This window comes from Chrysochloris asiatica, unplaced genomic scaffold (genome assembly GCF_000296735.1).
Source record: "Chrysochloris asiatica unplaced genomic scaffold, ChrAsi1.0 scaffold00136, whole genome shotgun sequence".
NCBI lineage: Eukaryota > Metazoa > Chordata > Mammalia > Afrosoricida > Chrysochloridae > Chrysochloris > Chrysochloris asiatica.
The window spans coordinates 7,959,381-7,984,591 of NW_006408654.1; the positions used below are offsets into that span (position 1 = coordinate 7,959,381).

Genomic DNA, 25,211 nt, shown 5'->3' on the forward strand with positions numbered 1-25,211 from the left:
ATTAACTTATCAAAGAAAACAGGAAATTGAAAGTTACTATTTGTTCAAAGTTCCTGCTAGTCATGTGTTCTTTAACATTAATACCACACAATTGTGTTCTCTGGATTTAGAGACAGATACATTTTTCCAGATTTAAAACTAAACTATTAGAGCTTGTTGTTGTTAAGTGCCATTGAGTAGATTCCTACTCATAGCAATACTGTATAGGGTTTCCAAGGAGCAACTGATGAGCTTGAACCACCAACCTTGCAGCTCAAATGACTTTGCAGTCTGACGCATTATTTCACAGCGCCACACCAGGATTCTTTACTAAGATGTAAAAAGGTGCTGGGAAAACTGAAACTTAGTACTAAGTAACTTGGTAATTGAAACTCAGCAACTGAAATTCAGTAATATTCCTCCTTGACTTCCACCACTGATATCATTGCCCAGTGCCTAAGATCTTTTATGTTCAGCTGACTGTAGGAAACAATGAATTTTGGGGGGAAGGAAAAACTTGACAAGCTGCTAGACACAATGCTTCCATGAAAGCTCTTCAAGCACTACAGAATGAACCTCTTCCCAAAAATATCACCTCAGAATAGAGAATCAGGAAAAGAAATGGATGGTGACAAAGATGCAAATAAATCTAAGATCAGCTTAGTGTTTGAAATTGCTCTGAAGCGAAATATGCCCATAAATTTGGATGCTATTAATGAAAGTGGACCACCTCATATGAAAAGCTTTGTTCCTCATTTGTCAGTGGGAGGATTATCTGCAGAAGGGGAGGGAAATAATAAAAAAAACTCTCCAAGAAATGTGCAGCAACCACTGTCTTACAGGAGCTTAAAAAACTTCCACCTCTTCCTGTAGTTGAGAAGCCAAAATTATTATTTTTTTTAAATGCCCTAAAACCATAGTAAAAGCTAGATCAGAATACCATCAAGGAATGAACCCCTGTTAGTCACCTGGCTCAAATTCAACAGGCCAAAAAAGAAAAGGAACCAGATTATGTTTTGCTTTCAGAATGAGGAAGGCTCTATGTTGAAAAATTGTGATGCAGGTCAAGGTAGGCAATGAAGCTGCTTCTGAAACAGAACAAAATAAAATGATAGCCGAAAAAAATTCAGCAGAAACAATGCTTTTACAATTTGATTACAAAGCATCCACTAGTCTTCAAGATCAACTTGACAAGATAGGGGAAAACAAAAAATGCAGTAGTCCAAAGGTTGGGTTTCCTGAATCAACAAATAACACTCCAAAAGGGATTCTTCATTTGTCTCCTGATATTTATCAAGAGATGGAAGCCAGTTGCCACAAAGTAATCTCTGGCACTAGTCTAGGCTATTTTTCACCCAAAGATATGAACCAACCTTCTAGCTCCTTCTTCAGTATATCTCCCACTTTGAATAGCTCTGCTTCAAATTGCAAGGGAACTCCTTATGAATGGAACATCTCCTACAGCTAAAACCATAGGTTTAAAAGACAATTCTCCTACTCCTCCTTGTTCTCCAGTACAACCTTCAAAACCCCTAGGATATTTAGCAAGGATTCAAGACTTTCAGGTATGACTCAAGCAAACACACAAACAACAACAACAAAAACAAAACAAAACAACCTATTAGCCCCAAATCCTTACCTCTGTCCATCAAAAGGCTCATTCTTGCCTTCTGTTTTGGCCCACTTGCCACTTGAATTGTAAATTATTAGAAACACAGAGCTACAGAAAGAGGGAACCATGTGCACGCCACACCACGTTTCCTCTTATTTCCAATCTGTCTAATAATTCTTTGTTCTCTAGCTCTGACTCTCTACTATTTTCCTTCTTTATTTTTCCCTGCCTCTTTCTCAAAAACATGCGTCATTCTCTGTTCTGTGCTGGTTGATTTTCATTCAAGTACATCCTTCTCTTTCACAAAGATTCTGCCTTCAGATATTTGGTATTAGTATTTAGCACTGTTCCTTGTTGTACATTAAGGTTGAGATTTTTCTAGTGAAGAGTCTACTTCCTTAGTTGTTTTGAATTTGGCATTCCATTGTCAGTAAAGATTCAGGTTCAGTGTATAAGGTACACCACCCTGGAGGTCTGCTACCTAAGGAACTATTTAAGCATGGCATAAGTACAGTAATGGAATGCTTTCTATTTGTTTGTAGCACAAAAACATGGATTTGTTTTACTGGATCATATTTTACTGGATCATGTTTTGGACCATCTAGGGTATCACCTGCCCCAGATAGTGCCTGTTTTAATATATAGTCTAAAACTACCATTTAACTTTATTTAACTTGAATATGAATTTGGGAAATATATACATTCTTTGGTTTCTTTTAAGAAAAACAATCCTTTATGAATAGATCAGACCATTTCAAAGCATTGTTAACTCTAGGAAGGAGCAATAACCTGTGTCCAGCCTTCTTAGTTGCCTTGAAAATCCTGTATTGGGCTGTAATTGTGCTAAGCTGACAGGGTGAGAAGCTCTGTGCTAGAGTGTAGAGCACACTGCCCCCTCATTTCACTGTTTTCATACTCTATTCCATCTCAGTCATATTCCTTAAGACCAAAAACTGTAATTTCCTTGAGAAATGCTCTAGAAGATCTGTATTGTGTTGAACAATCATGTATTTATCAAAATGTTACAAGTTTAGATTATGAACTAAAAAGGAAAAGCATGTGTTGGGGGGTTATTTCGCCTATTTTTCTGTTCCCTTTACAAAAATATTCTAGTTCTTTCTACTTTATTGCCAGGTAGTCATTAGTGTTCTTGACTGGACTGTTAATATGAAATTAAAAGACACTGTTAACAAGAAAGAAAAAAAAAAAGGTGCTGGTATGTAGACTTACAATAATTTTCATTTGAAAAGGAATTGCATGAAAAATACAATGTGTAACCCAAAGCTAGTCTTTCATTGTGAAATTTGACAAACTCACAGGGGATTTTTTTTTTTTTTAAATGGGAAGTTTATTTTTCTTTCTTTTTCTGTTTGCTTGGAATTACTCTGGGAAGTTCCTGTTGCTTTTAGACCAACTAGATCAAGTACCTAAGTTAAGCATATTGTTGTTGTTATTGATAGTGGTGGTGGTGGTGTGCCATGGAGTCAGTTCTGACTCATAGTGACCCTGCGTAGGGTTTCCAAGGCTATAAATCTTTACTGGAGCTGAGAGCCTCATCTCTTTCCCATTGATCAGCTGGGACATTTGCACTGCTGACTTTGAGGTTAGCAGCTTGACTTGTAATCACTATGCTACCAGAGCTGCCATCAAGTCAGTTCTGACCAGTATCGGATTTTCTAAGAGAGGCTGGTGAGCTTGAACTGCCGACCTTGCAGTTCAAACAGCTTTGCAGTCTGGCGCATTAACCCACAGTGCCATACCAGGACTCCATATTAGGCATATAGCCCTCAGAAATCCAATGTGGGTTATATTAATGAACTGCATAAAGGAGTAAAAACTCAAAAATGAAAAAGAATAATTTCAAACGCTACTGCATAATGTGATTTTTTTTTTTCTGTACCACCCTCCCTATATTACATTTCTTTAATATCCTGAGACAGTTCCATACTGAACTAACATTACTCACATTTCTGAATCATACCCTACTGATTGACATCTTAAGACAATATTTATGCTTCTGCTAAAATGCCTAAAAGTTTCCTTATCTAATTGACTGTCTATTCAAACTTCAAGATTCTAAATAAAGTGGTATTACCTGTGAAATATTTTCCTGGCTGCATTGTATAGAGTCTTGTGTGACTACATTTAACATTTTTAATGAATGGAGTGTTTATATTTCTGATAAATAAGAGATTTTTTATAATAGTAACAATGTTTCATTCTTTTTTATGTACCTAGAAATAGTTCAAAAGGTAACATCATCAATGAAAGCAACAAAGAGAGCAGTATTTCTGATTGCCAAATTAATATTTTCTCCTCTATGGTGTATGAATCTAAATGCTTCCAACAAATAGTCCCCATGTTAACCTCACTTCTCAGTTTATATAGTAATCCAACTTTTAACCTCTAACTTTTAGTTTTGTAATCTAAAGGGAGAGACAACAGGGACTGACTTTCTTCTCTTGTAACAATACCGATGTCCACTTTCCCCATATAAACACCACACAAACACAAGTACACATGCACACGAATGCACACATACATACTTGCACTATGTAGATATCTCATTCCCAGTAAACTACATTACAAGGTACCTTCGTACCTCCCAGCCTCTCTGTTATAATTTCCCCATCAAATTGTGGTTTCTAGCTACTCCAAATTTATTTTCATTTTCACATGTGATTTCACCTTGCAAAACAAAATAAAACCCACTTTCTACCCTCAATTTTAACCTAACTAAAATTCTGTAACCCAAGCTGGTTTAGACAACATTTCATTGAGAATGCCTGTGTTAACCACCCAAGTGCAGATTAAATGACACTACGGTGACCCTGAAGCATGTTTCCTATTCTTGTCAAAATGCTGATGAATTTCTTGCCTGTATTTACCATGATTCCTGGCTTTGAAGAGGAGGGATTATGCTACTTTCATTGTTGCATCCCTGTTGCATATTCCAGGGCCCAGAATCTAGTACGTATTTAATAAATAATAACTGAATAAATAACCAAAGAACAAAATGTACCCCACATTTTTGGGGGCTTTCTGAGACAGGGCTAGGGTTCTGAAAATGCTTTGCATTAGGTATTGAAGGCACATCTTCTAATCGTAGTAGTATTTCCATCCCAGAAAAAAAAATCATTCATCTATTTCAACTAAATGGGGATTTATTCCCAGTCATAGAATTTTACCTCTTAGAAATGGTTTCCTTTTAGTGTTTGCTCATTTCCTGATACCTATTAGAAAAGGATACTACTTTATACTAAAATGGTGAAGTAATACCTTCCTTTATTGGGTTATTCTTTTTAAATGAATAGGAACATTTTGTCAGTGGCTTTTGATTTGGAATGTTTTACTCATTCTGATGTATCCTATCCCTTGAGCTTCCTTGATATGCTACAGGAAACTAGAAGAACTTTCCTTGATAATGTTATCTAGTGTTTAACTTTCATCTTACTTGAGCAGTAATGTTGTTGTTGTTGTTGTCAGGTGCCATATAGTTGGAACCGACTCATAGCAACCCCATGCACAGCAGAACCAAACAATGTCCGATCCTGGGCCAACCTCACTACCGGTGCCACACTTGAGTCCATCAATGATGCCAACTGGCCAATCCATCTCGTTAGGGGTCTTCCCCTTTTTCTCTGTCCCTCCACCTTACCCAGAATGACATCCTTCTCCAGCGACTGTTCCCTCCTGACAATACGTCCAAAGTATGAGAGACGAAGCTTAGCCATCTTGGCCGCCAAGGAGCACTCTGGTTGCACTTCTTCCAAAACAGATCTATTGGTTCTTTTGGCAGTCCATGGCACTTTCGTATTCTCCTCCAACACCACAACTCAAAGGCATCAATTCTTCTACGATCTTCCTTATTCACTGTCCAGCTTTCGCATCCATATGAGGCTATTGAAAACACCATGGCCTGGGTCAGGCGCACCTTAGTCCTCAAGCTGACATCTCTGCTCTTCAACACTTTAAAAAGTTCCTGTGCAGCAGATTTGCCCAATGCAATACGTCGTCTGATCTCTTGATTGCTGCTTCCATGAGTGTTGATAGTTGATCCAAGAAGAATGAAGTCCTTGACAACGTCAATCTTTTATAGCTTCCCCGATATTAATGTTCATTTCATAAATTGATTACTATTACCCACTTCGTTTTGGAGAGGGATTAAAATGACTTGTTCAAAATCACTAATGTCTTTCTTGCTTTTGTTAAGTGTCCTTGAGTCAGTTCTGACTCACAGTGACCATGTATAGGGCTTCCGAGGCTATAAATCTTTGTGGGAGCAGAAAGCCTCATCTTTCTATTTCAAAGAAGTTGGTAGGCTCAAAATTCCAATGTTGTGGCTGACAGTGCAGTGCTTACCCCACAGTGCCACTGTGCTTCCCACTAATGTCTGTAGTAGATGACTAATTTTGAGAGCTCAGTTTTGCTATTTTCTAGCCTTCTGAAAGTAAACTGAGGACTAAAGTAAATCTGACTCAAGTCATGGTATTTTCATTGTCTCATATGCATATGAAACTGGACAATAAATAAAGCAGACCAGAGAATATTTTATGTGTGCATATTGTGGTATTAGTGAAGAATATTGAAATTATGAATTGCCATAACAAATTTGTCTTGGAAGATGTACAACCAAAATACTTCTTAGAAGTGAGAATGACAAGACTTCCTCTCATGTACTTTGGACATGCTATCAGCAGGGACTAGTCCCTGGAAAAGGACATCAAGCTTAGTAAAGTAGAGGGTCATTGAAAAAGAGAAAGACCTCTAAGAAGCTGGATTGACACAGTGGCAGCAGCAATGGTCTCAAGCATAACCAATACTTTTGAAGAGAATATAAGACTGGGCAGTGTTTTGTTCTGTTGTACATAGAGGATCTCTGGGAGTCAGACAGATTCTGTGGGACCTAACAACAGCAAATACTTTATAGACTCCTGGTTTGATATTATAGGATACGCACTAGACTAGTAACCATAAGGTGGATAGTTCAAACCCACCAGCCTCTCTTAGAAATCCTGTATAAGTTTGCTGAGTCAGAACTGTCTTGACAGCAATTAACAGCAACATAATGTTCATAAAATAAAAATGTTAATGATAAACTTGTATGAATATGACATAATAAATTTTACAGGACTTTCAAGTCATATTTGTGCACAGTCTTCCAACCCAAGTGAAAGTTTGTTCCAATGTTGGTATGTGTAGAGTTTAACTGTGGTCATGTGTAATGTCAGTATTATTAAAGCTGATTTCTTCATCTTTCAAAACTAAAGTTTATTCACCTACAAATTTAAAAAGTATTTTACTTTAAATATTTAATTGCTTTATTAAAAATTATATTCTAATGATAAATGAGGCAACACAAGGGTTCCTTATAAATCTGAAATAAAGTAACAATAGGCTAATTTGGCATGTTCCTTACATCTCGCACATAATTGGATCAGTACATGTAAAACGATATCAAAAACACCTTGCTTGAAACTTACAAATATTGGCTCTTCTTAGCAGAAATTATTAATTGAAAACTATAATGTTATAATTTCTTTACTGTTTTAGCCTTCAACTGAATAGCTTTAGAAAATAAAAAGAAATCCAAGATATCATTAATTTATATTTGACGAGTCATAATTCCCATGAGCATGAAGTAAAGTATGAAGTAAATTGCCATGATACAATATGCACACATACATATATAGTATAATAAATATAAATAGAGATAAACATAAATATATCATCCTGGCCCATAGTTTTGGTAGAGCAATAATGTAATAATTAATCATGTTTTTTTCCCCCTTAGGAATATTGCTAACAAGGTTATAATGGTTATGAACAAGTAGAAGAGAAACCCACAGTTAAGATCATATTAAATGGTTTAAGACATATGGCTTTCCCCATAAGATAAAGAACTAGTCAAGCATGTCTGCCTCTACCACTTATATCGATCATTGTTTTGAAGGTTCTAGACAAGAAATCTAAACAAGAAAAATATTTAAAGGCATCCATATTGCAATAGAAAAAAAATAAATATATTTATAGATAAAATAATCTTATAAATAAGAAAATCATAAATTCCACTCCACTAAAAACTCTATAATAAATGAGTTCTGCAAGGTAGTAGGATACAAGATTAATAGGTAAAAACAAATTGAGTCTTTGTATACTAGCAATGAAAATTCTAAAAATGTTGTTAAAAAATTAATTCCATTTATAATAATACAAAAAAGAATTAAAGTAAATTGGAAAAAATTAGCTAAAGAAATGCAAGACTTGAATACTGTACATTCTACAACATGGCTAAAAGATAAAAGAATATAAATAAAAGAGAAAATAATCTCATATTTATGGACCATTAAAATTAATACCGTTAAGATGGTGCTACAATCTAAATAAATCTACAAATGCAATCCATATAAAATATTCCAAGAGCTTTCTTTTTAAAACATACATATGAAAACAACTTGATCATAAAAATCCATATAAAATTACAATGCATGCTAAATAATTAAAACAATACCGAAAAATAAAAACATATTTGGAGGAGTTACATTTTCCAATTTTAAAACTTATTAAAAACTACAGTATGCAAATGACATGTTACATACTATAGGGTAGATCTTTAGAGCAGAGAAATAGAACTGAAAGCCCAGAAACAAATCTTAACAGTTACCATCAAGTAATTTTTAATAAAAGAATCAGGATAATTCACGAAGGAAGACGAACTACAAATAGTGCTCTTAGAAGTGGATATTTGAATGTCAGAGAATAAAGTTGGGCCCATTTCTCAAACCATAGGGGAAATTAACTCAAAAGTAATTATAAAACAAATATAATAGCTAAAAATACAAAACTGTTAGAATGTTGTTGTGAAGTGTTGTTGTGAGTTGAAACTCACCAGCTGTTCCTCGGAAACCCTATACAGGGTCGCTATGTGTCGGAACCGACTCGACGGTACTTCATAACAACAACAACAAGCCTGCTTAGGAGTCCTGGTGTGGCCCTGTGGGTTAACACGCCAGACTGCAAAGCCATTTGAACTGCAAGGTGGGCTGTTCAAGCTCACAGGGTAGGGGAAGCAAAATATTTAAAAATTTTATTGTGATAGTAGTATTGTGATTCAAAGCAAAATAGGATGCTTTGAAATACACACTTTAATTGGTTACATTTTATAGTAAGTGAATTATATCTCAATAGAACTCTCTAAAAGAAAAACTCTGTTAACCATAGAGCTTGAACAAAAAGAAAGTGAGGGGAAAATGACACAATAGATTTTTAAAATACCTGATTTTGTGGAATTGTCTTTCTTTCTTTTAAATATCTGGTAGATAAATATTGGAGTCCTGGTATGGCACTATAGGATAGGCACTGGACTGCAGGGTCGGTGGTTCCAATTCAGCAGCTGTTCCTTGGAAACCCTATAAAGGATCACTGTAAGTCAGAACAGACTCAATGGCACTTAACAACAACATCAAATTGATATTAAGCAGAAATATAAAATTTGAACTTCATATACTCATTATCTCATTTTTAGGAAAAAAACGGTTAATATGTAGACAATTATCAAATAAAAATAGTGGTGGTGGTGGTGTGCCGTGGACGGTTCCGACTCATAGTAACCTTAATTGTTTTATAATAAAATTAATAATTTTAAGTCTTCAGGTAAAAATACTCCTTCCTTTTTTATTAAGCTTTTAAAGATATTCTTTATCAGTTGTTCAACAGTAACAGGAAGCAAATCAAACTTTTATTTTAATTTTATGTCCCATTGCATACAATTCTACTACTATAGCAAATTAATTTTCTGTAAAAAATCTAAAGAAAATAATATTTTAGGATACATTTTATCTAACAATTTATGAAATGAAAATTACTGCAAAATGAGTAAATTGTTTTTTATAAAATTGTACTGAAACAAGTTTTATGCTAATGTATAAATTTAAATGGTTAAAGCAATTTAATGTTTTACAAATGAAAATGTGAAATCATGTTTAAGCTGAGTTTAATGCCTCTAGTAAATATTTCCAAGGAGAAAACTATGTATCAGAATGTTAAGAAATAAATTTATTAATAGCCATTTTTATCTTACTCATTTCTCTCAAATAATGGCAAATATTTTGATTTTGAAAGAAGAAATGTGACCACTGAAGAGTCAGTTTGTTATAACAGAGCAAACTCTCACAGTCAAAAATGAATTCTGAACAATTTCTTGTTAGCCTCAAACAAAATTTAAGATAAACTAAAATAATCTAATCTGTCCGTATACACACATATCCTTCAAGTTATCTTAAGTCACTTTTAGTGATAGCTATAATGAGATAGAATGAATTTTTGCTGTTTTTACTGCCACAACATTTAAATCACATAATAATGTCCATTTTAGCATTTCAATCATATAATAATGTCCATATTAACAAGAGATTTAATTGCAAAATATTTAAATAATATGTTTATTTAGACTGTTGTTAAGTGGTAGTGAATCAGTTCCAACTCATTTTATACCCAAGAAAGGTTTGGTGGGTTTGAACCACCGACCTTGAGGTTAGGAGTCCTGTGTTTACCATATAGTGATACACCAGGACTTCATTATTTAGATCACTTTTAAATGAGCTATTTTATAATTAGTAGTTTCAATTAATACTTTAAAAGTTTTTATTCTTTCCTCCTTTGTTAAACATCTAAGCATACATAATATCTCTGACCAGAATATCAGTTCTACTTGTAGTGTATGCATGTGGAATGACACTGACATTTCCAAGCACTGTCATTGTTAGGTGCAGGTGAATCGATTCTGACTCATAGCGACCTTATGCACAGCGGAATGAAATAATGCCCAGTCCTGGGCCATCCTTATAATCATTCTTCAGCTGCTGCCATTGTGTCAATCCATTTCATTAGGGAGCTTCCTCTTTTTCACTGACTCTCCACTTAACCTATCATGATGTCCTTCTCCAGGGAGCATGATGTCCTTCCCTCCTGATTGTATGAGAGATGAAGTGTCTCCATCCTGGCTTCCAAGACGTATTCTGGTTCTACTGCTTCCCAAACAGATTTTGTAGCTTTTTTAGCAGACTTGATGCATTAGTGTTTTCAGTATTCTACTCCCAAAACAAAACTCAAATGCATCACTTCTTCTATGGTCTTTTTCATCTATACAACTTTCACATGCATATGAAACTACTGAAAATATCATGTCTTGGGTCAGGCACAATTTAATCCTCAAACTTGCATTTTTGTGCTTGTATACTTTAAAAGGTCTTGTGTAGCAGATTTGCCTAATGCAATATGTGGTTTGATATCTTAACTGCTGCTTCCATTAAATGTTGATGGTGGATTCAAGCAAAATGAAGTCCTTGACAATTTCAATCTTTTCTCCATTTATCATGATATTATTTACTGCTTCAGTGGTGAGGATTCTTGTTTTCTTTACACAGAGGTGCAACCCATACCACTGAAGAGGAATTTAAAAAATTACTGATGAAATGTTATCCATGATGAAGACTGTGTTGGTCTTCATAAGTAAATGCTTCAAATCTTCATTTTCAGCAAGGAAGGTTGAATCATCTACATATCTCAGGTTGTTAATGAGTCTTCCTCTGATCCTGATGCTCCATTATATAATCCAGTTTCTTGGATTATTTACTCAGGATAGATATTGAATAGTTATGATGTAAGAATACAACACTGCATAGATTTGAGTAATAGTGGTATTAACTGGTCTTCCTTGTTTTTGTTTTTGTTGTTGTTGTTTAGTGCTGTCCTGTAGGTTCTGACTCATAGTGACCCTGTATAGGGTTTCCAAGGACTGGTGAGTTTGAAATGCCAATCTTGTGGTACAAACCTACCTTGAGGTCAAGTGCTTCTCTTACAGCACTACCCTTGTTGTTGTATGGATATTATCCCATCTCAGACAACATTTTACTTCAAGAGAGATCTTGAAGTGTTCTTTTTGATGATGAAGTAACACCATTTTCCTCCATCTATCATTTCAAGCATATTAAACCATAGTATTTTCAGATTTGAAATGGTCATTACCAGTCCTAGGATACTGATGTTTATGCATTCCATTTCATCTTTGCCAATTTCCAATTTTCCTAGATTTATACTTAGCATATTCCATGTTTTGATTTTTAATGGATGTTTACAGCTGTTTCTCCTCATTTTGTGTTATGCCCCATCAATAAATAAAGGTCCAAAAAGTTTTACTGCATTTGTGTCATGTTCAACTCTAGTTTTCAGAGGCATCCCTTTCACCGTTGTATTTTGGTTGCCTTCCCACCTAAGCAGTTCATCTTCTGGCACTGTATCTGACAATACTCGGGTGCTATTCATCCTGTTTCACTATTCTGGTGCTATCTGATAATGTTTCACTCCTATTCATAATGTTTTTACTGGCTACACATTCAAAAGTAGACTGCCTCTTATTTTTCTGAGTCTGGAAGTTATGGAAGCTCAGCTGTAACCTGTCCACTACCGGTGACCATTCTGGCATTTAAAATTCCAGTGGTATAGCTTCCAGCATCACAACAACATGCAAGCTATCAGAGTGAGACAACCTGACATGCAAGTGGTGGGTCCCGGCATTATTCTCTAGTAAATTTAAACTTTCACATTATTTTAAGCCATTATTTTAAGTTTTATATATGTACCATTTACAATGGAATCACAGCATTTGAAAAATTTCACTTACTTTACCAACTTTTATCTCATCACTTTCTTTCTCCTGTTATAAATTCGCTATAGTCTTGATTACACCTATTATGTTCCCATATAGGAGAAAAACAACAAATCACTGAAAAAGGTCCTTCCATTAAAACATAGAGCAACATTACTTTAAAATCAGCCACTTGTGTACAAGAAAGAGAAATATTAGACAACAGTGGCATTTTCATTATTCACTATCTAATGGTTCTTACTTTCTTCACTTTGAGCTTAAGTGTCAAGTAAAGACTGTTGATTCTATAAGCATTTTATTTATTATACACGATTTTATTTACTTAGTCATAGTTCAGAAATCAATCAACCAGAAGAAAAAAAAAATTTGTATTAGTGGATTAGTATAATTTAAATAGCACAGTTTGTTTGCATTTATGTATTTTTGTTTTTGTAGTGTTGGCAGATACCAAGTACATTTTCTTTTTTTTTTAGAAAATCAATGTTATCAAGTAAGTATTATAACACAAAGATTAAGTAGAGTTGGATTGATGATTATATAACCATAATGAAGAGGAAGAGACTATCTGTAAGGCCTGTATTAAGAAAACGCATGTTGAATCATTCTCTACAATCCATCAAATTAAAATATAAACCCAAACCAATGTTGATGCTATTGTGTCAGTCTGTCTCAGTGAGTGTTTTCTTCATTTTCATTGACCATCTTCTTAACCAAACACGTACTTTACTAGCTGTTGGTCTTTATTGACAAAATGCCTAAAGTATGTTGTTGTTAAGTGCCGTCGAGTCGGTTCCAACCCACAATGACACTGTACAGGGTTTCTGAGGCTGTAAATTTTTACAGGAGCAGAAAGCCTCATCTTTCTCCCACAGAGCAGCTGGTAGTTTCGAACTGCTGACCTTAAGGTTCGCAGCCCAATTCGTAACCACTATGCTACCAGCCTAAAGTATAGTGGGTTTTAAATTGCTATCTCTAATTATGTTTATTGTTTTGTATCTTTAACTCTTTTATTTCAATTGAATTTTAACAAAATCCACTGCCATCGAATAGACTTTGCCTCATGTGTTGTTGTTAAGTGTTGTAGAGTATGTTCTGATTCATAGTGACTCTATTTAGGGTTTGTGAGGAGGGGATGGTTGGTGGCTTTGAACCACTGACCTTGTGGCTGACGGTCTTTTGCTTACCATGCAGTACCACACCAGGACTCAGCAATCTTATATAGGGTTTCCTAGGCTGTGATAGTAGAAGTATACTAGAGAATATTAAAAGTACCATGGACTGCCAAAAGTATAAACCAATCTGTGTTGAAAGAAGTACAGTCAGAATCATCCCTGGACCAGGATGGCCAAACTTCATCTCTCATACTTTGAACATATTGTTAGGAGGAACCAGTCCCCGGAGAAGGATATCATGTTTGGTAAAATGGAGGGTCAGAGAAAAAGAGGAAGAACCAAAGAGATAGATTGGCACAGTGGCAGCAAGTTCAAAAGTCTTGCAGAGTCAGGACAGAGGCCAAAGGGCCCCAAGGCTGAGAGGCTGAAGAAAATAGTGAGACGTGCCTGTGTCTGGGAGACAGGAGGTGTTCCTGACAGGAGAACTGCTGTGTCCTGAGCAGATTTTGATCCTGAATTGTACCCTATTCACTTCCTTAATAAACTCCACAATCGTGAAAAAAAAAAAAAGTCTTGCAGAGTCAATAAAGTACAGGTAAACATCTTTCTACTATTGTCTACTTTTAGCCAATATCCATCTGATGTTAGCAATGATACCCCCCTTTGAATCTGGATTTAGCCTCTGGCATTTCCCTGTCAATGTACTGTTGCAGTCATTTAAAAAGTATCTTTAGCAAACTTTTACTTGCATGTGATATTAATAATATCTGATAATTTACATATTATATTGGGTCACCTCTAATTAGAATGGGCACAAATATGGATCTCTTCCAATCAGTTGGCCACGTAGATGTCTTGAAAATTTCTTGGCATATATGATTGAGTGCCTCCAGTACTGCACCAGTTTTTTTAAATGTTTCAATTTGTATATCATCAATTCTTGGAGCCTTGTTCTTTGCCAAAACTTTCAGCGTACTTTGGAATTCTTCCTTTAGTACCATTGGCACTTGATCATATGTTATCTCTTGAAATGGCTGATCATCCATTTCTTTTGATGCTGAAACTGCATATTACTTCCATTTTCTTTTAATACTTTCTGCATCATTCAATATTTTGATGATACAAAGCTTTTCCCACTGTCTCGTCACATTTTTGTTGTTGTTGTTGTTGTTATTGTTATTAAGTGCTGTCAAGTTGGTTCCAACTCATAGCAACCCTGTGTAGGATTTCTGAGGAGTGGTTGGTGAGTTTGAACCACCAAGCTTGTGGTTCAAGAGATTTTGCATACCAGTGCACTAACCCACAGTGGCATACCAGGACTACCCTTTTCACATAGATGTAGTCAATTTAATCTCTTTGTATTCCATTTGGTGAGGTCTATGTGTATAGTCCTCTTTTATACTGTTTTAAAAAAAGTAACTGCAATGAATATGCTACTGGTCCTGTAAAATTTTGTCATGCAATCTCCAGCATCATTTTCATCGACAAGACCATATTTTCCAACAACTTCCTTTTATGTTTCCAACCCTTGAATTCCAATCACCAGTAATCATTAATACACTTGGACTGCATTTTTTTTTTTTTTTTTCAGTTTCAGACTGAAGAAGAAGGTAGAATTATTTGACTTTATCATCACTGGCTTCAGTAGTTTGTAGGTGACCATGAATAATAGTGGTATTAACTGGTCTGCCTTGTAGAAGTTTGGATATCATCCTATCACAGACCGCATTGTACTTCAAGATAGATCTTGACATGCTATTTTTGATGTTGAATGTGATGCCATTCCTCTTCAATATGTCATTCATGGCATGGTAAACCATATGATTGCCAGATTCAGTTGGACAATACAAATCCATTTCAGCTCACTAATGCATAGTATATCAATCTTTATATACTCCATTTCATTTTTGATAACTTCCAGTTTTCACAGATTCATACAGCATACATTCCATGTTCAAATTGCTAATGAATGTCTATAGCTATTTCTTTAGGATATCCTAGACTTTATTTCTAGGATAATGGCTAGGAATTCGATCTTTATGCATCTCATTTCATTTTTGACAATCTCAATTTTCTTAGATTCACACTTTGCATATTCCAAGTTCCAATTACTAATGCATGTCTGCAGCTCTTTCTTCTCATTTTGACTTGTGCCCCATCAGTAAATGAAGGTCCTGAAAGCTTTGCTCTATTCATACATTATGGACCACTCTATTTCCAGAAAGCCGTTTCTCCCCAGTTATAGATTGATAACCTTCCAAATGAGGAGCTCATCTTCCAATACTATATCTGATAATGTCCACGCCTCTCTTTTTTTCCTTAGTCTAACTTATTCTGAAATCTCCATTGGAACCTGTCCACCATGGATGACCCTGCTGATACTTAAAATATCTGTGGTATAGCAGTAATACAGAAGCAACCACAGTACAAGAGCTGATAGATGAGTTTGGGAATTTAAAGACTATTTTCTGAAAATTAGCAAATGTATAGGTAACTGGCCAAGAAATATTTCAAATTATCCACTTTATTAAGCAAATTATAATCAATATATATTGCTTGAATGGCATTATACTGATCAGGTCAGCTTATGGGGAACACTTGTACTTTGTTTAGAATTCAAAAGCTCTCCTGAATTTTAACAAGCCCTTTTAAATGTACAGCACAGCCTCCTTCAGTAAAATTTCTCCTGGCATACCTACACAAAAGACTTTTGTTCTTCCATTTTCTTTTTCTATTTGTGTTTTCTTCCAGTTGCTTTGAGAAATTGAAAGTGCTCAAGATATGAGTGAAATGCCTTACTTTATAATACCACCATAAACACAATTTTAAGTAGCTCTTTGTATTAGAAAATAGTGTCCTATTCCTTTTCTGTGGAACTAGAGATATCATTGCTGATGTCTGATGGATCTTGGCTGAAAGCAGAGACTATCAGAACATCATAAACAAAAATTTAAGTGGTTCTTTGTATTAGAAAACAATGTCCTATACCTTTTCTGTGGAACGAGAGATATCATTGCTGATGTCTGATGGAGCTTGGCTGAAAGCAGAGAATATCAGGTAAACATCAGAAAGATGTTTACCTGTGCTTTATTGACTATGCAAAGGCTTTCAATTGTGTGGCTCATGACAAGCTATGGACAACATTGCAAAGTATGAGGAGTCCGGAATCTGTACCTGGACCAAGAAGCAGTTGTTCGAACAGAACCTGGGAACACTGAATGGTTTAAAATTAAGAAAGGTGTGTGGCAAGGTTGTATTCTTTCACCATACTCATTCAACCTGTATGCTGAGCAAATAATCCAAGAAGCTGAGTTCTATGAAGAAAAACGTGGCATCAGGATTGGAGGAAGAAGACTCATTAACAACCTGTGATATGCAGATGATACAACCTTGTTTGCTGAAACTGTAAAGGACTAAAAACATTTACTGATGAAGATCAAAGAGCACAGCCTATGGTATGGATTTCATCTCATTCCTCACCATTGGACCAGTCAACAACATTCTTATCAACGGAGAAAGATTGAAGTCTTAAGGACTTCATTCTTTTTGGATCATCTATCAACAGTCAAGGAAGCAGCAGCCAAGAAAGCAAACGATGTATTGCATTAGGCAAATCTTCTGCACAAACCTTTTTAAAGTGTTGAAGAACAAAGATGTCAGCTTGAGGACTAAGGTGCACCTGATCCAAGCCATGGTATTTTCAATAACTTCATATGCATGCGAAAGCTGGGCAGTGAATAAGGAAGACCATTGAAGAATTGATGCTTTTGAGTTATGGTGTTGGAGGAGAATATTGAAAGTGCCATGGGCTGCCAAAAGCACCAATAGATCCATTTTGGAAGAAGTGCAGCCAGAGTGCTCCTTGGAGGCCAATATGACCAAGCTTCGTCTCTCATACTTTGGGCATATTGTCAGGAGGGACCAGTCACTGGAGAAGGATATCATTTTTGGCAAGGTGGAGGATCAGAAAAAAGAGGAATACCCCCAACAAGATGGATTGGCCAAGTGGCAGTATCAATGGACTTAAGCATGGCAACAGTAGTGAGGTTGGCCCAGGATCGGGCAGTGTGTCATTCTGCTGTGCATAAGGTCATTATGAGTCAGTACCCACTCGATGGCACCTAACAACAACAACAAAAAGAAGTAGTGGAATTATGAAATGTCCCAATGATAACTCTTGCAATATTTAAAGGATTCTATAGGCAAAATATTGAATGATGTAGAAAGTGTCTAAAGGAGATTGAAGGAAGACACAGAGTCTCTTTATTGACTCGATAGCACCTAACAGCATCAGCAACATTGAGCCAGACGGAGAAGTCCACATTTGAACTTTTGTTTATAAGTGACTAGGTATGGCCATTAGCATATTCAGAATCAAGTTGTCATTTTGGGAAGACACACATTTACCTCACAACCTCCCTCCCTGTTAGATTAAGCTGTTGTATTGCTCAGCATTTTCCCCAGCATATACTTCTCAGCACTAAAATGCAGTATACCCCTTACTCATGGGTTAGTCATTTTGAAAATGACCTGGTGCACCTACGGATCCCAATTTGCACTTGACATAATTAATGTGTTTAATATATAATTCTGTTGTGCATTTAGTTTGGATATTATGAAACAGAAGTCAAGGCCACGCTGACAGCTCTACTGTAACACTTCACATGCTTTCTGATTCATAACCCCAACCCCTGTTGGCATCTATTAATGAGGTTTCAGATAGAAGGAGATACAGATAGAGAACCTGCCCATCATGGACACTATAAAACTAAGTAAATCAGAGACCCTATGGAAAGATACTTATTAAAATTATGTATTACAATACAGATTTGTGAATTTATGTGTTGTTGACTAACTTATAAATTACCTTTCAGAATTGCAGTTTCAAAGAGAATCCCCTTGACTCTTTCAGCAGGTAGACCTTAGAGGAAAAGCTACTTAAGCTGCCACCACTTTTATCCCAGGAGATTTTATAGGAAAGTTTTAAGCTCCTCTGACTATGAATTAAATTCAAGTAAACCTTTTGGTTCTGCCTTAATTTATAGGAGGTTTCTGGGTAAATGTGGATGGTCCCTCTGAGTCATGAATTTATTACTTCCTTCACAAGTCAAACCATTTAAACTTTAAAGGTTCCTTTTCCAAAAGATTTTGCCCTGAAATACTAGAAGTCAAAATGTCTGAGAAACAACAAAGCTAATTTTGTTGCTTGTTACAACTTTTATTCTAGAAACTTTTCTTGACTTTTGTTTTGACTCCCAAATGCAAAGTCCTCATATAAACCCTTAATTTCTATTTATTCGTAGCCACATCCATTCCTAGAGTTCCCTCCAGTTCCCAGCATAGATGTTCCATAAACCTTCTGAACTTGACAAGGTACATTTTTTTCAAAAGTTCTTAGGGCACCTAGAGTCAATCAGAAAGATAAAGATAGAAAATGTAAAACGAAACAAACTGTGTGCCTACATACAAGCAGAAGGTAAATTGAGAGCAGACATTCCTTGTCAGGAAGATAGTATTGATAGTTAAAAGACTGACATATTCACATGACATGTTACTTTTTGAAAATCCTGTTCCCTCTTGATTTCTTCCTCAGCAGTCTGACTGTTGGTGTAGATTCCTAGGATTTTCACATTTCTTCTTTTTATTACATACAGAGTTATTAGGAAGCTTTGAACAAGCAGGGCTCTTTAAAGAAATAAGAACTTGGGAGAGTAGAAGAATTCTAATAGCTAGGGATTCACACTCCTTATCAATCCATATTGATTAGTAATCATTGATTACTTTGTGCCATGTGTTCCTACTCCTATGTGTAGACCCAACTATTATGTTTTGTTTATTTAAAAAAAGAAAAGTCCCTATGTAAGCAATTGCAATTATAGAAGCTAAGAGCTACAGGCACCTGAGTGTCTTTCCTTTACTCCGAATCTATATAAAGGTTCATACAGGGAAAATAACACTTTTAGAAAATAAATAAAGCAAGCCATTGTTACTGTTCTAGCTTGAAGAATTTAGACTTTATTCTCCATTTCCTTTCTTTTTTTTTTTTTTGAACATTAAAAACTTTCTTAAAGACTGAGTTTTTGAAATTCAAATTTTTCATATATTAAATTCACTAGCCCAAAAAAAAAAAAAAAAAAAAAAAGGCTTTTCATTTTTCTTCTTACTCTTCTCTGTTCAATAATCTATATTGACTTAAGCTAAATATTTAAATTTTGTCACAAAATTTTTAATGAAAAACGAATAAAACAAGAACAGAATGAAGTTTTTGGCAAATTGTCTGAAATTGTCTAAATGTACTAAAATGTTTAGCTTGTGTTCATTTTAATGATGATCTAAGTTGGATGTGTAAGATGTGTTAAGTTTTGCCCTCTTCCTTTTTCAGAAAATCACACAGCCTTGGAACACAAAGAATGTCAAATATCAAATTACTACTCATTGATTTTTCTACAAAGCTTTTTCTTCCATATTCTGTTTGGTGTTTAAGATGAAAAATCTTTTGACAAACATTAATACTTCATCAGTTTTTTACCATACTGACAATTTTCTAATGAAATAATGGATACATTAACTCTCACGAAATGATATATGGCAAGCAATTCAATACGAATGGCAATTTTCTCTTAAAATTTCCATTTACCTCTATTGTGTCCAACTTGAAATTATGCACTGGCCAATGAAATGAGAAACACAGAAATAAAAAATTCTACTCTAAGTGTAAGCTTACTTAAATAAATGATTGCTTTAAGTGGTTTGCATACCTTATGAATTTTTATAATCCCACCCTCCACCCCTCTACACACACACGCATTGAAAACTGGATCTGTGATTATGAGGCTCTCAGGGATATTTGATCACCATTTTATTCTGAAATTACAATTTATTTTTTCAAAAATAGTTTTGGTTTTAAAACATTTTTAAAAAAGATTGTAAAGTTACTGGGTTATAAAAGAAAACACAATATATGTTGCTGTGGGAGAACAGCATATGGAGAATTAAGTATTAAATGCACAATAGAATTACGAGTTCTTTGAACTGCAAGGTCAGCAGTTCAAGCTCACCAGTTGCTCCTCAGAAACTCTAGGTAGGGTCGCTATGGGTCAGAACTGACTTGGCACTTAACAACAACAACATGTAGACATTTTTGGAGTTCTGGTATGATGCTGTGGATTAATGTACTAGACTGCAAAGTCAATTTGAACTGCAAGGTTAGCAACTCAAGCTCATCAGCTGCTCCTCAGAAACCCTATACAGGGTCACTATGGGTTGTAATTAATTCTATAGCATTTAATAAAAACAACAGTTTTTTTTTACTCCTAGTGGGGTGCTATAGGATAAACACTGGACTGTGAACCACAAGATTGGCATCTCAAACCTACCAGCTGCTCCTCAGAAACCTTGGAAACCCTATGCATCGTCTTTCTGAGTTGGAACCAATTCAATAACACTAGACAACAACAGTAACATTTTATTTATTTCAAACTGTGGTATTCAAAAAATTTTGAGTAAGATTTACACAAATTATTTAAAGACTATTAGAATTATAAAGCATTCCTTCATTTGTTGTTGTCAAGTGCCATTAAGTTGGTTTCCACATATAGGAAAGTTGTATAGGGTTTCCTAGGATTTAAAATGCTTATTAATAAAGATCAGAGTCTACAGCCTACAGTACAGATTGCACTTCAATATAAAGAAAATGAAAATCCTCACCAATGGACTAATAAATAATATCATGATGTTGTTGTTATTATGTGCCGTGGAGTCGGTTCTGACTCATAGCGACCCTGTACAGGGTTTCTGAGGCTGTAAATCTTTATGGGAGCAGAAAGCTTCATCTTTCTCCCACGGAACAGCTGGTAGTTTTGAACTGCTGACCTTGCTGTTCACAGCCCGATTCGTAACCACTACGCTACTTAGATAGAGAAAAGATTAAAATTGTCAAATACGTTTTGTTTGGATACTAAGAACATGGAAGAAATACACAGAATCATTGTACCACAATAGAATAATTCATGTTCAATCATATCAAGAGTTAGCATATGATCAAGAGTCAATGGTACTAAAAGAAGAAGTCCCGAGAGCACTGAAGGAATTGGGAAAGAACAAGGCTTTGGGAATTGTTGAACTCTTTCAACAAATTGACATAGCACTGGAGGCACTCACTTACCTATGCCAAGAAACCAGGAAGACAGCTACCTGGCCAACTGAATGGAAGAGATCCATATTTTTGCCCATTACAAAGAGAGGTCACCCAAAGGAATGAGAAATCATTGGGCAATATCATTAATATCACTTGCAAGCAAAATTTTGCTAAAGATAAAAAACAGCTGCTACAGTACTTCAAGATGAATTGCCACAGGTTCAAACCATATTCAAACAAGGATGTGGAATTAGGGTTGACAGATGGATCTTGGCTGAAAACAGAGATTGCGATAAGATGTTTGCCTGTGTTTTATTGAGTATGCAAATGCTTTTGACTGTGCATATCATGACAAACCCTGGGCAACATTTCAGAGAATGAGTATTCTAGAACACTAAACTGTGTTCATGAGTAACAGGAACAAAGAGCAAAAGGCAATTGTTCAAACAGAATAAGGGGACACTGAATGGTTTTAAATCAGGAAAAGAATGCACCAGGGTTGTATTTTTTCAGCTTACTTGTTCAACCTGTATGTTGAACAAATAGTACAACAAACTGGATGATATGAAAAAGAAAATGGAATCAGGATTGGAGGAAGACTCATTAATAACCTGCAATATTCAGATTGCTTGCTTGCAGAAAGTGAAGATTTTAAATACTAATGAAGAGCAAAGACCGCAGCCTTCAGCATGGATTGCAACTCAATGTAAAAAAAACAACAACAAAACAACCCAAAACACTCCTCATAAATGGATTAGTGAATAACATCAAGATAAATGGAGAAAAGATTAAAGTTGTCAAAGACTTCACTTTGCTTGTATTCGCTATCAGCACTCATGGAAACAGTAATCAACAAATCAAAGGATGGATTACATTAGGCATATCTATTGTAAAAAAAAAAAAAAACCTCTTTAGTATGTCAAAGAGCAAAGATACCAGTTTGATGACTAGGTGCTCCTGATACAAGTCAAGGTATTTGAAAAAGCCTCATAAGGAGCTCTGGTAGTGTAGTGGTTGCGAATCGGGCTGCAAACCTTAAGGACAGCAGTTCGAAACTACCAGCCGCTCCGTGGGAGAAAGATGAGGCTTTCTACTCCCGTAAAGATTTACACCCTCGGAAACCCTGTACAGGGTCGCCATGGGTCGGAACCGACTCGATGGCACTTAACAACAACAACAACAACATATGCATGTGAAAGTTGGATAAGGAGTAAGGAAGACTATTTGAAGAATAGATGCCTTTGAATATGGTGTCGAGGAAGACTATTGAAAGTACCATGAAATACCATTGTTGTTGTTGTTATATGCTGTCCAGTTGGTTGCAACTCAGAGACATTATGCACAACAGAACAAAGCTCTGCCCACCACCATCCTCACTATCATTGGTACACTTGAACCCATTGCTGTTGCTACTGTGTCAGTCCATTTCGTGGGGCTCTTCTTTTTTGTTGACCTTCAATTTTACCAAGTATGATGTTCTCCACTAGGAACTGGTTCCTACACTATGTCCCAAGTTTACGAGACAAAGTCCCACCTATTAGAAAGCTTATAAGGAGCTTTCTGGTTGTACGTCTTCCAATACAGATTTCTTTTGGTAGCTATGTAACTTTTAATATTCTTCTCTAATGTTGTTGTGAAGTGCCATCGAGTTGATTCCAAACTATAGTGACCCTGTATAGGGTTTCCAAGGAGCAGCTGGTGAATTTGAACTGCCGACCTTGCAGTTCAAATGGCTAATAGCATAACTCAAATGCATCAATTATTCTATGGTCTTCCTAATTCATAGTTCAACTGTCAGAGGTATATGAAACTATTGAAAATACCATGGTTTGGATCAGGGGCACCTTTTGGTTTTCTAACTCCAGGTCTTTGTACATTTCATTATAATATTTAATTTTGTCTTCTTGAGGTGCCTTTTGAAATTTTGTGCTCAGCTATTCTAAATCCTCATTTCTTCTATTTGCTTTAGTATCTCTACATTGGAAAGCACGTTTCAGAGTCTCTTCTGACATCCATTTGGGTCTTTCTTTATATCCTGTATTTTTAAAGACCTTTTGCTTTCTCCCTGTATGATATTCTTGATGCCATTCACAGCTCTTCTATACTTTGGTCATTAATGTTTAATGCATCAAATCTGTTCTTTAGGTGATACTAAAATTCAGGTGGGATATGTTCAGTGTCATATTTTGGCTCTCATGGACTCGTTTTAATTTTCCTCAGCTTCAGCCTGAACTTGCATATAAGTAATTGATAGTATGTTCCACAGATGTAGTCAATTTGATTTCTGTGTATTCCATCTGGTGAATTCTATGTGTATAGTTGTCTTTTATGATGTTTGAAAACAGGTATTTGCAATGAAAAAGTCATAGGTCTTGTGAAACTCTATTATGCAACCTCCAGCATCATTTCTATCACCAAGGCTATATTTTCCAACTACTGATCCTTCCTCTTTTCCCCAACTTTCACAATCCAAATCACCAGTAATTTTGAATACATCTTGATTACATGTTTGATCAATTTCAGACTGAAGAAGCTGATAGAATTCTTCAATTCCATCATCACTATCTTTAGTGGTTGGTGAGTTACTTTGAATAATAGTGGCATTAACTAGTCTTCCTTGTAGATGTATGGATATTATCTTACCACAGACAGCATTATTCTTCAAGATAGATCTTGAAATGTTCTTTTTGATGATGAATACGACACTATTTTTCTTCATTTTGTTATTCCTGGGATATAGTAAACCATTTGATTGTCAGATTCAAAATTATCAATACCAGTTCATTACAGCTCCCCAATGCCTAGGATATTGGTTTTTATGAGTTCTATTTTATTTTTGACAACTTCCATTTTTTCTAGATTCACACTGTGTACATTCTATGTCCTGACTATTAATGGATGTTTACAGTTGTTTCTGCTCATTATGAGTTAGGCCTCATCAACAGATGAAGATATTGAAAGCTTTACTCATTTGTGTCATCATAGTTTACTCTACTTTGAGGAGACAGCTCTTCTCTAGTCATATTTTGATTTCCTTCTATCCTTAGGAAGACATCTTCTGGTACTAAATCTGACAATATTCTGGTGCACTCTGGTAGTGTAATAGTTACGAATCGGGCTGCTAACCTCATGGTCAGCAGTTCGAAGCTACCAGCTGTTCTGTGGGAGAAAGATGAGGCTGTCTGCTCTGGTAAAGATTTACAGCCTCAGAAACCCTGTACAGGCTCGCTATGGGTTGGAACTGGCTCCACAGCACATAACAACAACAACATAATGGAATGCCATAAGAACAAACAAATCTGTATTGGAAATGTTGCTTCAAGATAGCTCTATAGAAGATGTTGAAACTTCGTCTATCATATTTTGGATATGTTATCAGGAGGGAGCAGTCCTTTGAATTGAACATTATGCTTTGTAAAATGGACAGTCAGCAAAAAAGAAGACACTGATTGGTACAATGGTCAAAACAATGGACTTAAACATAATTGCAGTTGTGAGGATGGGGTATGACCACCCAGTGTTTTATTCTATCACTAAGGGTTGGGACCAACTCAGCAGCATCTAACAACAAAGTTCTTAAATTTAATGTTGAGTCAAAATTGTTGTTGTTGTTGTTGTTGTTAAGTGCCGTCGAGTCAGTTCCGACCCATAGCGACCCTGTACAGGGTTTCCGAGGGTGTAAATCTTTACGGGAGTAGAAAGCCT

At 35.7% G+C, this 25,211-nt stretch overlaps 1 pseudogene; it reads left to right on the top strand.

Annotated features, from left to right (window-relative positions):
• Positions 1-425: 425 nt before the first annotated feature.
• LOC102832668 lies at positions 426-1,550 on the top strand (annotated as a pseudogene).
• Positions 1,551-25,211: the final 23,661 nt, after the last annotated feature.